Below are 15,488 nucleotides of genomic sequence, written 5' to 3'. Positions count from 1 at the left end.
ATTTTTGCACCACACATTATAAATACCCAATGCCGGCAAGACAACACTCCACCGTCATATAATTTCGGTATGTTAAATTTTTTCATATGACTTGCCTTGCGCGACACCACTCCACCTATATAGGTTTTTTGCCACGCTTTCTAAAATTTACCATTTTTTCAAATGACAATTTTTATTTCTCATACCTATGCATATATTTATATAATAATGCACTGTAAAACTTCATTATTTTTGCACCACATATTATAAATATCCAATGCCGGCAAGACAACACTCCACCGTCATATAATTTCGGTATGTTAAATTTTTTCATATGACTTGCCTTGCGCGACACCACTCCACCTATATAGGTTTTTTGCCACGCTTTCTAAAATTCAATTTTTTTCAAATGACAATTTAATCATGCATGCATATATATTTATGCACTATTAAACTTCATTATTTTTGCACCACATATTATAAATATCCAATGCCGGCAAGACAACACTCCACCGTCATATAATTTCGGTATGTTAAATTTTTTCATATGACTTGCCTTGCGCGACACCACTCCACCTATATAGGTTTTTTGCCACGCTTTCTAAAATTTACCATTTTTTCAAAGGACGATCTGTTTTTCATACATAAATGTACTGTTATAAAATGTCTATGTCATATGAAAGTACTCTATTATATTGTTTATTTAAATGTCTGTCATATGAAAATATAATTTTACTTATATCAAATATGATTTATTTTTGTGGTCATATGAAATTTTTTTATTTTATGGGAGTTGATTTTATTTGTCATATAATATGGTTATGACATAAGAAAGTTGAATTTTTCTTGTCATATGAAATTTTTATGTCATATGAAATTTGACTTTTTCTTGTAGTCATATGAAATTTTTATTGTTATTTGAGAATTGTTATATTTTTGTCATATAATATGGTTATAAAAAATGAAAGTTGAATTTTACTTGTCATATGAAATTTGTCTCTTTTTGTTGTAGTCATATGAAATATTTATGTTTGAATTGTTCGTGTCATATGAAATTTTTATGTCTTGTGAAATTTGCCTTTTTTTTTGTATTTATAAGAAATTTGTATGTTATATGAGATTTGTTTAATTCTTGTCATATTATATGGTTATGACAAATAAATGTTGAATTTTACATGTCATAAGAAATTTAACTTTTTTTTGTAGTCATATGAAATTTTTATATTATTTGGGAGTTGACTTTGTTTTGTCATAAAATATGGCTGTGACTTAAGAAAGTTGAATTTTCTTGTCATATGATATTTTTATGTCATGAGAAATTTGACTTTTATTTTGTAGTCATATGAAATTTTTATGTTTGAATTTTTCTAGTCATATGAAATTTTATGTCATGTGAAATTTTTTTTTTTGTATTTATATGAAATTTTATGTTATATGAGATTTGTTTAATTATTGTCATATTATATGGTTATGACAAATAAATGTTGAATTTTACATGTCCTAAGAAATTTAACTTTTTTTTGTAGTCATATGAAATTTTTTTGTTTGAATTTTTTGCGTCATATGAAATTTTTATGTCATGTGAAAATTGATTTTTTTTTTTGTATTTTAATTTGAATTTTTATTTAAATGAGATGTGTTTAATTATTGTCATATAATATGGTTATGACAAATAATAGTTAAATTTTACTTGTCATATAAAATTTGACTCTTTTCTTTGTAGTCATATGAAATTTATGTGTTATATGAGAGTTGAATTTTTCTTGTCATATGAAATTTGTCTCTTTTTGTTGTAGTCATATGAAATATTTATGTTTGAATTGTTCGTGTCATATGAAATTTTTATGTCTTGTGAAATTTGCCTTTTTTTTGTATTTATAAGAAATTTGTATGTTATATGAGATTTGTTTAATTCTTGTCATATTATATGGTTATGACAAATAAATGTTGAATTTTACATGTCATAAGAAATTTAACTTTTTTTTGTAGTCATATGAAATTTTTATATTATTTGGGAGTTGACTTTGTTTTGTCATAAAATATGGCTGTGACTTAAGAAAGTTGAATTTTTCTTGTCATATGATATTTTTATGTCATGAGAAATTTGACTTTTATTTTGTAGTCATATGAAATTTTTATGTTTGAATTTTTCTAGTCATATGAAATTTTTATGTCATGTGAAATTTGCCTTTTTTTGTATTTATATGAAATTTTTATGTTATATGAGATTTGTTTAATTCTTGTCATATTATATGGTTATGACAAATAAATGTTGAATTTTACATGTCCTAAGAAATTTAACTTTTTTTTGTAGTCATATGAAATTTTTTTGTTTGAATTTTTTTGCGTCATATGAAATTTTTATGTCATGTGAAAATTGATTTTTTTTTTTTGTATTTTAATTTGAATTTTTATTTAAATGAGATGTGTTTAATTATTGTCATATAATATGGTTATGACAAATAATAGTTAAATATTACTTGTCATATAAAATTTGACTCTTTTCTTTGTAGTCATATGAAATTTATGTGTTATATGAGAGTTGAATTTTTCTTGTCATATGAATTTTTTTGTCATATGAAATTTGTCTTTTTTGTAGTCATATGAAATTTTATGTTTGAATTTTTCGTGTCATATGAAATTTTTATGTCTTGTGAAATTGCCTTTTTTGTATTTATAAGAAATTTTATGTTATATGAGATTTGTTTAATTCTTGTCATATTATATGGTTATGACAAATAAATGTTGAATTTTACATGTCATAAGAAATTTAACTTTTTTTGTAGTCATATGAAATTTTATATTATATGAGAGTTGACTTTTTATTTGTCATATAATATGGTGACTTAAGAAAGTTGAATTTTTCTTGTCATATGATATTTTTATGTCATGAGAAATTTGACTTTTATTTTGTAGTCATATGAAATTTTTATGTTTGAATTTTTCTAGTCATATGAAATTTTATGTCATGTGAAATTTTTTTGTATTTATATGAAATTTTTATGTTATATGAGATTTGTTTAATTTTGTCATATTATATGGTTATGACAAATAAATGTTGAATTTTACATGTCCTAAGAAATTTAACTTTTTTTGTAGTCATATGAAATTGTTTGAATTTTTGCGTCATATGAAATTTTTTATGTCATGTGAAAATTGATTTTTTTTTTTGTATTTTAATTTGAATTTTATTTAAATGAGATGTGTTTAATTATTGTCATATAATATGGTTATGACAAATAATAGTTAAATTTACTTGTCATATAAAATTTGACTCTTTTCTTTGTAGTCATATGAAATTTATGTGTTATATGAGAGTTGAATTTTTCTTGTCATATGAAATTTTTTATGTCATATGAAATTTGATTTTTTTGTAGTCATATGAAATTTTATATGTTTGAATTTTTCGTGTCATATGAAATTTTATGTCTTGTGAAATTTACTTTTTTTGTATTTATAAGAAATTTTATGTTATATGATTTGTTTAATTCTTGTCATATTATATGGTTATGACAAATAAATGTTGAATTTTACATGTCAAGAAATTTAACTTTTTTTGTAGTCATATGAAATTGAATTTTGTGTTATGTCATGAAAATTGATTTGTTTAATTTTAATTTTATTAAATATGTTTTAATTTTGTCGTATAATATGGTTATGACAAATAATAGTTAAATTTTACTTGTCATATAAAATTTGACTCTTTTTTTTTGTAGTCATATGAAATTTATGTGTTATATGAGAGTTGACTTTTTATTTGTCATATAATATGGTTTTGACTAAATAAAAGTTGAATTTTTCTTGTCATGAGAAATTTGACTTTTTTTTTTGTAGTCATATGAAATTTTATATGTTTGAATTTTTCGTGTCATATAAAATTCTTATGTCATGTGAATATGAAATTTTTATGTCATGTGAAATTTGACTTTATTTTGTAGTCATATGAAATTGTTGTGTTAATATGGTTGTGACATAATAAAGTTAAATTTTACTTGTCGTATGAAATTTATGTGTTATATGAGAGTTGACTTTTTTTTTTTTGTCATATAGTATGGTTATGACATAGGAAAGTTGAATTTTTCTAGTCACTTTTACTTTTTTTTTTTAAGTGAAAGTTAAATTTATTTTGAAATTCCTTTGTCATACTTTAAATACCGACGTTTATCAAAATATGTTCATATTTTCATGAACAAATTATAATCACAAGCTATAATATTATAATATAATAGAGAGGCTTACGGGGCACAGTAAGAGAATCTCGTTAAATCTTTTCAAATGCGTCACTATTTTGATGACAAGACAGTTGGCTACCAATATAAACATATTTTAATATACATCAGAAAATAATATATTATCTTATTGTTTCAATCACACCAAAATTATTTCTTCAACATATTTTCATGCACAAATTTATAATCACAAGCTATAATATTATGTAGAAACTTAGGGACACAGTAAGAATCTCAATAAATCTTTTCAAATGCGTCACTATTATGATGACGAGACAATTGGCTACCGATATATACATATTTTGAATATACCCGTTTATCAAAATTTCTTTAATATACTCCAGAAATGAATTTCTTTTTTTTTATTAAGTGTTAAGACAAAATTATTTCTCCAACACATTTCCATTCACAAATTTTTTAACACAAGCTATAAGTTATAATATTACATCGAAACAACTTACGGACACAGTAAGAACCTCATTAAATCTTATCAAATGCGTCACTAGTATGATGACGAGACAATTGGCTACCGATATAATCATATTTAGAGTATCGCCGTTAATCAAAATTTCTTTAATATACTTCACAGATTAATGCATTTTTAATTAAGTTTTGTTAATACAAAATTGTTTCTCCAACACATTTTCATTCACAAATTTACAATCACAAGCTATAAGTTGTAATATTATATTGAAGCTTACGGACACAGTAAGAATCTCATTAAATCTTTTCATATACGTCACTAATATGATGACGAGACAATTGGCTACCATTTTTATTTTATTTAAACTTTATATAAATCAATGAAATTATATATAATATATTTCTATTATATATATTTCATATATACATACATTTAAGTCTTTTTAAATACGTCACTAATATGATGACGAGACATTTGGCTACCATTTCAAATGAAATTTTTCATAAATCATATATGTATAAAAATACAGATATCATATGTTATACATTATATATAATATTTTATGCCCATAGACATATATATTATACATAGCATATACATACCATCTCTGTAAATATATATATATATATATATTTATATATCTTTACATATTAATATGTGTGTGTTTATTGATCGATTTTTTTAATTGTCGAATCATCAAGCAAAGGATAAGCTTCAGTGGATCGCAGTATGGCAGCTGCTCAACCACTTACAACACCTTGCCTGTTATAAAAGTCGTTTACAATTGATTCTAGGCTTTGTCATTGTATTAAATAATGTTTTAATATATAACTAGCGCGGCATCAGGTGATCGAAGATCCTCCCAATTTACTATGTTATACGTAACATTGGCATCACATCCATTGTCGTCTATTAAATGAATAACAAACTTTTAATGGTTTAGAAGCCATACAATGCAAATTGCCCCTTATTTATCATTGCAGTCCAGCACGGATACGACCTTAGAGGCGTTCAGGCATAATCCAACGGACGTAGCGTCATACCACTGTTCGCTCGAACAAGTATTGTGCCATTGGTCCGTACCTGCGGTTCCTCTCGTACTACGCAGGAATGCTGTCGCAACAACGTTTTGTCATTAGTAGGGTAAAACTAACCTGTCTCACGACGGTCTAAACCCAGCTCACGTTCCCTTGCATGGGTGAACAATCCAACGCTTGGTGAATTTTGCTTCACAATGATAGGAAGAGCCGACATCGAAGGATCAAAAAGCGACGTCGCTATGAACGCTTGGCCGCCACAAGCCAGTTATCCCTATGGTAACTTTTCTGACACCTCTTGTTAAAAACTCTTTAAACCAAAAGGATCGATAGGCCGAGCTTTTGCTGTCCCTGTGTTTACTGAACACCGAGATCAAGTCAGCATTTGCCCTTTTGCTCTATGTGTGGTTTCTGTCCGCACTGAGCTGGCCTTGGGACACCTCCGTTATTATTTGAGAGATGTACCGCCCCAGTCAAACTCCCTACCTGGCAATGTCCTTGAATTGGATCATACCTGAGTAATTGGAGTTATACCAAATTATTAAATCAAAAGTACATAAATGCACTCTCTCATTAAAGAATTTGTTTGCGATTATATAACAAACTCGTGATACTTTGATCAAGAAGCTTGCATCAAAACCCAATACCATAAGATATAATAAATATATCCGTATAATGGCTAGGAAATGATACACGTTCCATTTAATCAAGTAAGTAAGGAAACAATAAGAGTAGTGGTATTTCATTGTCGATACTAAACCGAAATCTAATATCTCCCACTTATTCTACACCTCTTATGTCTCCTTACACTGCCAGATTAGAGTCAAGCTCAAAAGGGTCTTCTTTCCCCGCTAATTATTCCAAGCCCGTTCCCTTGGCTGTGGTTTCGCTAGATAGTAGATAGGGACAGAATCAAAGGATCTCTCCGATTTATTTAACGTGGCGTGTTCCAGTTAAGGATTACGACCACGGTATTCGAATATGCAAGCATATAATACAGCGAGTTTGGTACAATGCGCCAAACTGACGCCCCTAAGAGATGTTAGCAGTGGCTTCCATCTCCTCGGATCCAAATAAGTGTACACCATCGGTTGCACACTCCCCCTTGGTATGAGGCGAAGCATCTAGCAACTTCTCTCCTGCGTTGAAACGCAACGCTACGCAACCACAGCCACCACGAACTCCCACTAGGGGGCCGACCTCAATGAGAAGTCTTGGAGAAACTCTCTCAACCCGTGGTACCGAATTTTCAAAGGGATCGGTATCCCCTCCCCATTTAGCTCCGACAAGCCTGGACGCTGGGTGATCCATGGTGCACCTTTAGTCGTCTCGTACGACAAGCGGTTACATACTGTGGTGATATTCTAAGACCCGCCAACCACACGGGTGAGGCCAGTTTTAGCTTATTCAGCTCGGGACTGACAGCCCTGGTACCTCATTTAGTCGTCTCATACGACAAGTAGAGGTGCACTGTGGTAGTATTCTAAGACCCGCCAACCACACAGGTGAGGCCAGTTTTAGCTTATTCAGCTCGGGACTGGCAACCCGCCAACGCCTTCCTCCTCCAGCATTTGCCGACGCCTTGTAAACACGGCATGGGCAAATGTGTCTAGCAGCTGCATCCTCTCCTGGGTCTCCGTCACTCCAGACACTCTCCAAACGCCGCGTTCATTGTGCACTCCGAGTCCATCGAGGAACCGCAGATCTGCATAGAGTGGGCATACACATAGCACGTGTAGCCAGTCCTCACGATCAGCACCACAAGCACATGCAGTCGTCTCGCTCAGAGTTCTTCCATGCAGAAATGCATTTAGTGATCCATGGCCAGTCAGCAAGAATCCAGCGTGCATCGTAAAGCGAAAGTCTCGCCTTAGATAGACGAAGCCTGCGCTCGGGAAAAACTCGTGTGTTACCCGTCCGGTATCACCGTCATCCCATCTGCGCTGCCACTCGCTCAGCAAGCATTCGTCAAGCAACGCCATCTTTTGCTTCCAATCAAGTCCTGCCAAGTCTCGATCGTACAGCCAATCACTTTCCTCCAACGGGTAGTCACGCTTGAGTTTGAACTTGATTGCCAATTTCTTGGCCTCCAAGTCAAACGGGGGAGCACCAGCAAGCACCTGCAGTGCCGCTGTGGACACTGTTCGGCATACCGGGAGGCATCCTAGAAGGATAAGCCTCTGGCAGGCAATTAGTGTCCTCCTGGCCACAATCTGACGGTCCGTCGTGCCATGCCATACCGAGGCACCAAATAGTGCACAAGGCACCATGAGTCCGGCATAGATGGTCCGCTTGTCGCGGGGACTGACACCCCAGTCGACCCGCAGTACGCGTGCCAATGCCGCAACGACTCCAGTAAGCCGGGATTTAAGCGAGTTTATGTGCCGTACATAACTCATCCTCTTGCCAACTGTGATGCCAAGATACCGATATTCATCAACATACTTCAAGTTTCCTCCACCAAATCGAACCCAGGGGGGTCTATTGGCGGAAAGAGAACCTTTAAGAAGCATGCATGCCGTCTTGCTGGTTGATACAGCCACTCCGACTTCTGCTCCCCAAGCGCCTACGATGGACATCAGCTGCTCGCCTTTTGACTCTAGTTCCAGGCGGGAACGTCCCTCGACGAAAATCAGCAAGTCATCCGCATACGCGCTAAAAACACAGTGTGCTTCCAGACGCTGAAGAAGTGTTTCCATCAAGAAGTTCCATATGAATGGACCACTGATGGATCCCTGTGGGCAACCTCGTGTCACCGGAACAGACGCTTCTCCATACCTGCTGACGATACTTGCGTTTCTGCCTGAGAAGAAGCTTCTCCACAAGCTGGCTTCACGGCATCCTGAGTCAATTAGGCGGCGCAGCGCAGCACTCCACTCCACGTGGTCGAAGGCTCCTTTGAAGTCCACGAAGATACCGAGCACGAGTTTGGCCGGGCTGGCCGCAACACTGCTCACGACGTGTCTCCAAGCATCCTCCACGCAGCGTTCGGGTTGGAATCCAAACTGCCATCTGCATCCTGCCGGTAGGACTTCACGTAAGCGGGTCACCATGATTCCCTCAAGCACTTTGCCAAACACTGGCAGCAGACAGATACCACGATAAGAGCCAGGATCGCTCCTGTCCTTATCGGGACCCTTGAGTAGTGGGACTACTCGCGGGCGCTTCCACTCGCCGGGAAAGTATCCTTGCCTAATGCATCGCGCATACAAGGCAGTCAAATGCTGAGGGATGGCACGCCATACCTCCTTGACGATCTTGCCAGTGATACCGTCCATACCAGGGGAGCGCCTGCTCCTCAACCTGGCAACGGCAGCATCAACCTCGAATGACTCGAGGCCTGGAGGTACTTCACTCGGGATGATAACGAGCGCATCAGACTCCGCAACTGGGAAAAAGTTACGGAGGAGCACTTCGGCGCAGTCGTGCCAGGTTACGACAAGCCTATCACCCGAGCGAAGACATCCAAAACTGGCATCCTTTCTCCGTCCTCGGCAGATCTTATAAACAGTGCCCCAGGGATCGTTGGTGCTGTTTTCTCCCACGAATTTGCGCCAGTCTTCCTCCTTCACCGCTAGGATACGCTTCTTGTAATCCGCTGAGGAGGTCCTCAGTGAAATCGCAAGAAGCGCGGCATCATCATCGTGTCCACGACGACGAGCATCCTGTAGCCTGCGCCTCAGTCTCCTGACCTCTCGGCGCTTAGCGGATAGTTCGGCATTCCACCAAACTACACGTCGCTTGGCTCGCGGTCGTCTGCGGCCCAACACAAGATCGCACACATCATGTACAATCAAGCGCAGTGCAGAAACTTGGTCGTCCAGCGGCGTCTCCATGTGATCCTCGGGCAGCTCCCTGATCCTCCTAGCCACTTCATCACCGAACAATCGCCAACGTGCATTGTGGAGATTCCAGGATGGCACAGGAGCTATGCTCTCAACTGTGCTTTCCGGGTGGAGCGTTGTCACAACCGTGATGAGGTTGTGATCGCTCAACTCCCACTCATCCACTCTCCAATCATATGTGGCCAACATAGATGCTGCGTTGTTGACGATTGTTATGTCGATATCGCTCCGTCCGTTGCGAGTCTCGAACGTATAGACCTCACTTCGTACATTCAGCACTTCGACAGGGGTATTTGCCATCCACTCAGACAGCTGCTCACCCCGTATGTAGTTCTGCAATCTCTCGCCACGGCGAGGGATCTTACTGAACCACATGGGGGATGCTGCGTTCGCGTCGGTGCCTAGAATAACTGGTGAACTGCTGGCCAGCAGCAGTACCTCATTCATGTACGAAATGTATGGCTCTAAACTCTCCTGGTGTTGGCAATATACGGAGCTCAGGAAGATTGTGCCAAATCTCCCAGTGACACTCACGCATACTCCAAAGTCGGTGATGAGCGGCTCTACGGGCATGCAGATGGCATCGGGGTCATCTATGACGATAGCAGCTTTAGCTTGACGGTCAGCAAAAACTCGCATCCCGGCTGGGAATCCCGAGATTCGGTGACAACAAGCGTGAGGCTCCTGAACCAGTGCGAACAGATGTCCAGACTCTCTCATCCGTACTCCGAGCTCGATGTTGGCAGCTCGTCCTCGACCACAGTTTGCTTGGATGAAGCTAAACATTTTAATGTCTAGCTTGCACCCTCGCTAGCACCGCACCGTAAATCGGGCATGCTTCCGAGAGCATATGATGCCCCGAAGGCAATGCCTTGAAACGGCAGTTCCGGCAGTCCACCGGACTGGTGCACTTCGCTGCAATGTGGCCGGTCTGTCCGCACTGTCGGCAAACTGCATCCTTGAGCCGGCATTGTGAGACCTTATGGTCGAACCCAACACACCTATGGCAAGCATAGGTGCGGACGAGCGACCGGCAGCGGTATGAGAACCACTTGATGTAGACCCGTCCGATCTCATCAAGTATGGCCAGCGCTTTTTCGTCAACCTCCAGGTTTAGGTTGACCGCCTCGGTCATGTGCTCCCTGAAGTTATTCGCGAAGAGCTCCAGCATAAACTCTTCGGCATTGATCGCGGTGTCAACGTCGAACACTGTAATCTTCGGCTTGAAGCTACGATTCTGTTTAACCACCAATCCGACCTCAGCAAACTTCTTGTTGGCCACCACTTTCCTCATCTCGCCAACTGACGGTGTGCGAATGATCGCACCGCCACGCTTCAGCTCTCGTACTTCGTGGACACGAACATCGAGAACGGGTGCAACCTCATTGCGCACTTTCTCCACAACCTGCTTCGACGTCATGGCTGGGTCTGAGCATGAGACCACAGCAGACCACGTCTCTACCGGCTTCCTGGCGCGGTAGCTTGCTACGGGTGTAGCAGCAGCGTTGGGGGCAGCAATATGGGCAACAACAGAGGCAGCGGTGGGGGCAACAGAGGGAGCAGAGGCTTGCAGGGCTGCTAGTCTGGTCACCAGCGCCAAAGTGAGATCGTCGTACTGACCAAGCGTCAAAATAGCACACGCGGCGTTCTGCACTGATCCCATCCTTGACGGTCTCCTTGACAAGCTTCTGCACCTTCGATACCTCAGCCAGGATTGTCTCCATTCCGCTGTTCACTATTGTGAATGCTGGGCAGCCGACAGCACCATCAAAAAAAAAACAGCAGAAGAGTCGGCAGTAGCAGCAGCAGAGCTAACCGCGCTGGAGGCAGCGGCATGGGAGCCAGCTGCGCTGGGCAACGGCAGCAGAACCAGCTTCACGACGGAGGCAGCGGCAGCAGGCTAGCAGCAGTAGAGACAGCGGCAGCAAACCAGCTGCGACGAGCAGCTGACAGCGGAATAGCAGCAGTGGGGGCAGCGAAGCAGCAGAGCTAGCTGCGACGGAGGCAGCGGCAGCGGGCCTAGCAGCAGTGGGGGCAGCGGCAATCAAAACCAGCTGCGACGGAGGCAACGGCGACAGTGGGCGCTTCAGAGACGACAGGGGTCCCATCTCCGAGGCTAACCGCTTGGCGTTGATTTCCTCAACGGTTGGCTTCGCTTCCGGCTGCCTGAGCGGCCTCGCCTTTCATCATACATGCTGGTTGAACCATATGTACCGAAATGCACTCAAACAATAAACAAAAGTTAAGCTCGAAACCGCATAGCACACAGATTTGCGCTATATCATTCGGTTACCGTTGGTTAGCGTCTGCGTACAAAGAACCCGCAATTCCGCTTTGTTGTTCACTTCGAAGTTCTTATCCCGCGTTTACCGTTAAACCTTAACGAAAACACTGCGATACGCGCACTCAAAATAATAAACGTCTGATGCGCGACGAACGTCAGAAATAAACTGAGAGTGGAAGATAGGGACGAGTAGAGTCGTTGAAAATCATCCATTCATGCCATCACTAATTAGATGACGGGCATTTGGCAATTTTTTTTTTTTTTTTTTTTAAGAGAGTCATAGTTACTCCCGCCGTTGACCCTTGCCAGATTTCTTCACTTTGACATTCAGGCACTGGGCAGAAATCACATTGTGTAACACCCGCTAGGGCCATCACAATGCTTTGTTTTAATTAGACAGTCGGATTCCCCAAGTCCGTGCCAGTTCTGAATTGATTGTTAATTGATAATCGTTATAATTTAAAAGAACTAATGGTTACCCAATTAGTATTCTTAAAAAATTTTAAAGAAAGTTCCACAATTGGCTACGTAACTAAACTATGGGAACAAGAAACTACCATAAATGATAGAAACTCTATTTACCCAGAACGAGCACATAAACCATGTTATTGTTTCCCAATCAAGCCCGACTATCTCAATCTTCAGAGCCAATCCTTATCCCGAAGTTACGGATCTAATTTGCCGACTTCCCTTACCTACATTATTCTATCGACTAGAGACTCTTCACCTTGGAGACCAGCTGCGGATATTGGTACGGCCTGTTGAGAAGTTTGCGTGTCCCCACCATAAATTTTCAAGGTCCGAGGAGAAAATATCGACACAACAGTATATGTCATGCTCTTCTAGCCCATCTACCATATCTCTCTGCGAAAGACTTCCATGGTAGTACGGCTATAAAACAGAAAAGAAAACTCTTCCGATACCTCTCGACGGCTTCTTTATGGTCGTTCCTGTTGCCAGGATGAGCACGAGGCCCATATTTAATAACAAACGGATACTCAACAGGTTACGGAATTGGAACCGTATTCCCTTTCGTTCAAAATTATTCAAGTGTATTAATTTTCCAAAATTTTAAATATTGACAACTTTTTACTTGAAAATTTTCGGCTTTCGCCTTGAACTTAGGACCGACTAACTCGTGATCAACCACTGTTCACACGAAACCCTTCTCCACTTCAGTCCTCCAAGGTCTCATTCGATTATTTGCTACTACCACCAAGATCTGTACCAATGACGGCTCCATGCAGGCTTACGCCAAACACTTCTATGCACACCATTGTACCTTCCTACTCACTAAAGTTTCAAAATTTATATTACAAGTAATATAAATCATCTACTTTAGCGGTAATGTATAGGTATACAACTTAAGCGCCATCCATTTTAAGGGCTAGTTGCTTCGGCAGGTGAGTTGTTACACACTCCTTAGCGGATTTCGACTTCCATGATCACCGTCCTGCTGTTTTAAGCAACCAACGCCTTTCATGGTTTCTGAATGAGTTGTTAATTTGGGCACCGTAACATTACGTTTGGTTCATCCCACAGCGCCAGTTCTGCTTACCAAAAGTGGCCCACTGGGCACATTATATCATAACCTTAAACTTCATATCAAGAAAGTTAAGGTTCTTACCCATTTAAAGTTTGAGAATAGGTTAAGATCGTTTCGACCCTAAGGCCTCTAATCATTCGCTTTACCAGATAAGATTATTTTATACAACAGTTAAATGCACCAGCTATCCTGAGGGAAACTTCGGAAGGAACCAGCTACTAGATGGTTCGATTGGTCTTTCGCCCCTATACTCAATTCTGACAATCGATTTGCACGTCAGAACTGTTTCGGTCTTCCATCAGGGTTTCCCCTGACTTCAACCTGATCAAGTATAGTTCACCATCTTTCGGGTCACAGCATATATGCTCAAGGTACGTTCCAGTTAGAGGCATAAATAATATAAATATTATCATACATAACTATATAGAACGCCCCGGGATTGTGTTAATTAACTATAAATAGTTAAAAAACTAATCCCATTAATAGTCAAGTTAATTACGCTATTAGGTTTTTATCCCAATAACTTGCACATATGTTAGACTCCTTGGTCCGTGTTTCAAGACGGGTCCCGAAGGTATCCTGAATCTTTCGCATTGTTAATCATACAAGTGCATATAATAAACACAAAAATCAATGATAATCATGCCATTATATAATTCCGAAAAATTAACGCACTGTATTCATATAAATCTATCAGCACTTTATCAAATTTATGACATTTATTTTATGTTAAAATGCAAGCATTTTAATTTAAATAAGCAATTGACTAAAATTTTTTGATAAATTAATTGATACTAATAGATTACAATGTCCTTATATGGAAAAAATGCACACTATTATTATAATATTGTTTAAATATTACAATTTTAATGATGAATTTTCCATAATGGATATTCAGGTTCATCGGGCTTAACCTCTAAGCAGTTTCACGTACTATTTAACTCTCTATTCAGAGTTCTTTTCAACTTTCCCTCACGGTACTTGTTTACTATCGGTCTCATGGTTATATTTAGTTTTAGATGGAGTTTACCACCCACTTAGTGCTGCACTATCAAGCAACACGACTCTTTGGAAACACCATCTAATAATCATTAACGTTATACGGGCCTGGCACCCTCTATGGGTAAATGGCCTCATTTAAGAAGGACTTAAATCGTTAATTTCTCATACTAGAATATTGATGTTCCATACACTGCATCTCACATTTGCCATATAGACAAAGTGACTTAGTGCTGAACTGATTTCTTTTCGCTCGCCGCTACTAAGAAAATCCTTGTTAGTTTCTTTTCTCCCTAATTAATATGCTTAAATTCAGGGGGTAGTCCCATATGAGTTGAGGTTGTATAATTATACTTATATATTAGTTATTATAAAACATGATGATTATAATAACAATTTGAAATATACTATAATTTTGAAGTTCCATAATATTGACAAATGTTTTATTCTTTATCTCATCATAAATAAGAGGCAATTCTAGTTAAAAAAAAAATTCTTTATGCTAGACATTCCTCAGTATTATTTGAATAAAATAAAGAATATATAATTCTTCAAATTTTCTCATACAAATATATACAACAAGAGAAGTATAGATATTTCGTTATTTATTTTAATATTATGAATATATTATGAGTAAATGTTTTGCAACATTACAATATATATTATCCAATAATATACCATATGCTTAAAATTTCGAAAAATTTTAAACAACTTATTTAGCATAGTCTTACAACCCTCAACCATATGTAGTCCAAGCAGCACTCTAAAATTAATTAAAGTACATAACAGCATGGACTGCGATATGCGTTCAAAATGTCGATGTTCATGTGTCCTGCAGTTCACACGATGACGCACAGTTTGCTGCGTTCTTCATCGACCCATGAGCCGAGTGATCCACCGCTTAGAGTAATACAAATTTTTGGTTTATTTCATTACGTCATATATTCTTTTATTGAAAGAAATTAAAATACACCATTTTACTGGCATATATCAATTCCTTCAATAAATTTTTTATACCTAAAAAAATGTTGCGAATATCTTAGTTTTACATAATCAATGAAAATATATGACAACTATATAAAATATATTTAATTGTATTATAATCGATATATGTAAAGCATTAACCTGAACAAACAGGTACAACA

General features: G+C 38.0%; 1 non-coding gene and 1 pseudogene across 1 annotated transcript; both read right to left on the bottom strand.

Annotated features, from left to right (window-relative positions):
* Positions 1–5,320: 5,320 nt before the first annotated feature.
* On the bottom strand, positions 5,321–14,686 carry LOC117793092 (annotated as a pseudogene).
* Positions 14,687–15,073: 387 nt separating this feature from the next.
* LOC117793067 lies at positions 15,074–15,252 on the bottom strand. Its single transcript, XR_004618210.1, has one exon. It is a non-coding gene; the product is annotated as a 5.8S ribosomal RNA (ribosomal RNA).
* Between the last annotated feature and the right edge of the window lie 236 nt (positions 15,253–15,488).

Source organism: Drosophila innubila (assembly GCF_004354385.1).
Source record: "Drosophila innubila isolate TH190305 chromosome 3R unlocalized genomic scaffold, UK_Dinn_1.0 2_E_3R, whole genome shotgun sequence".
Taxonomy (NCBI): Eukaryota; Metazoa; Arthropoda; class Insecta; order Diptera; family Drosophilidae; genus Drosophila; species Drosophila innubila.
This window is presented reverse-complemented; position numbering and strand designations above follow the sequence as displayed.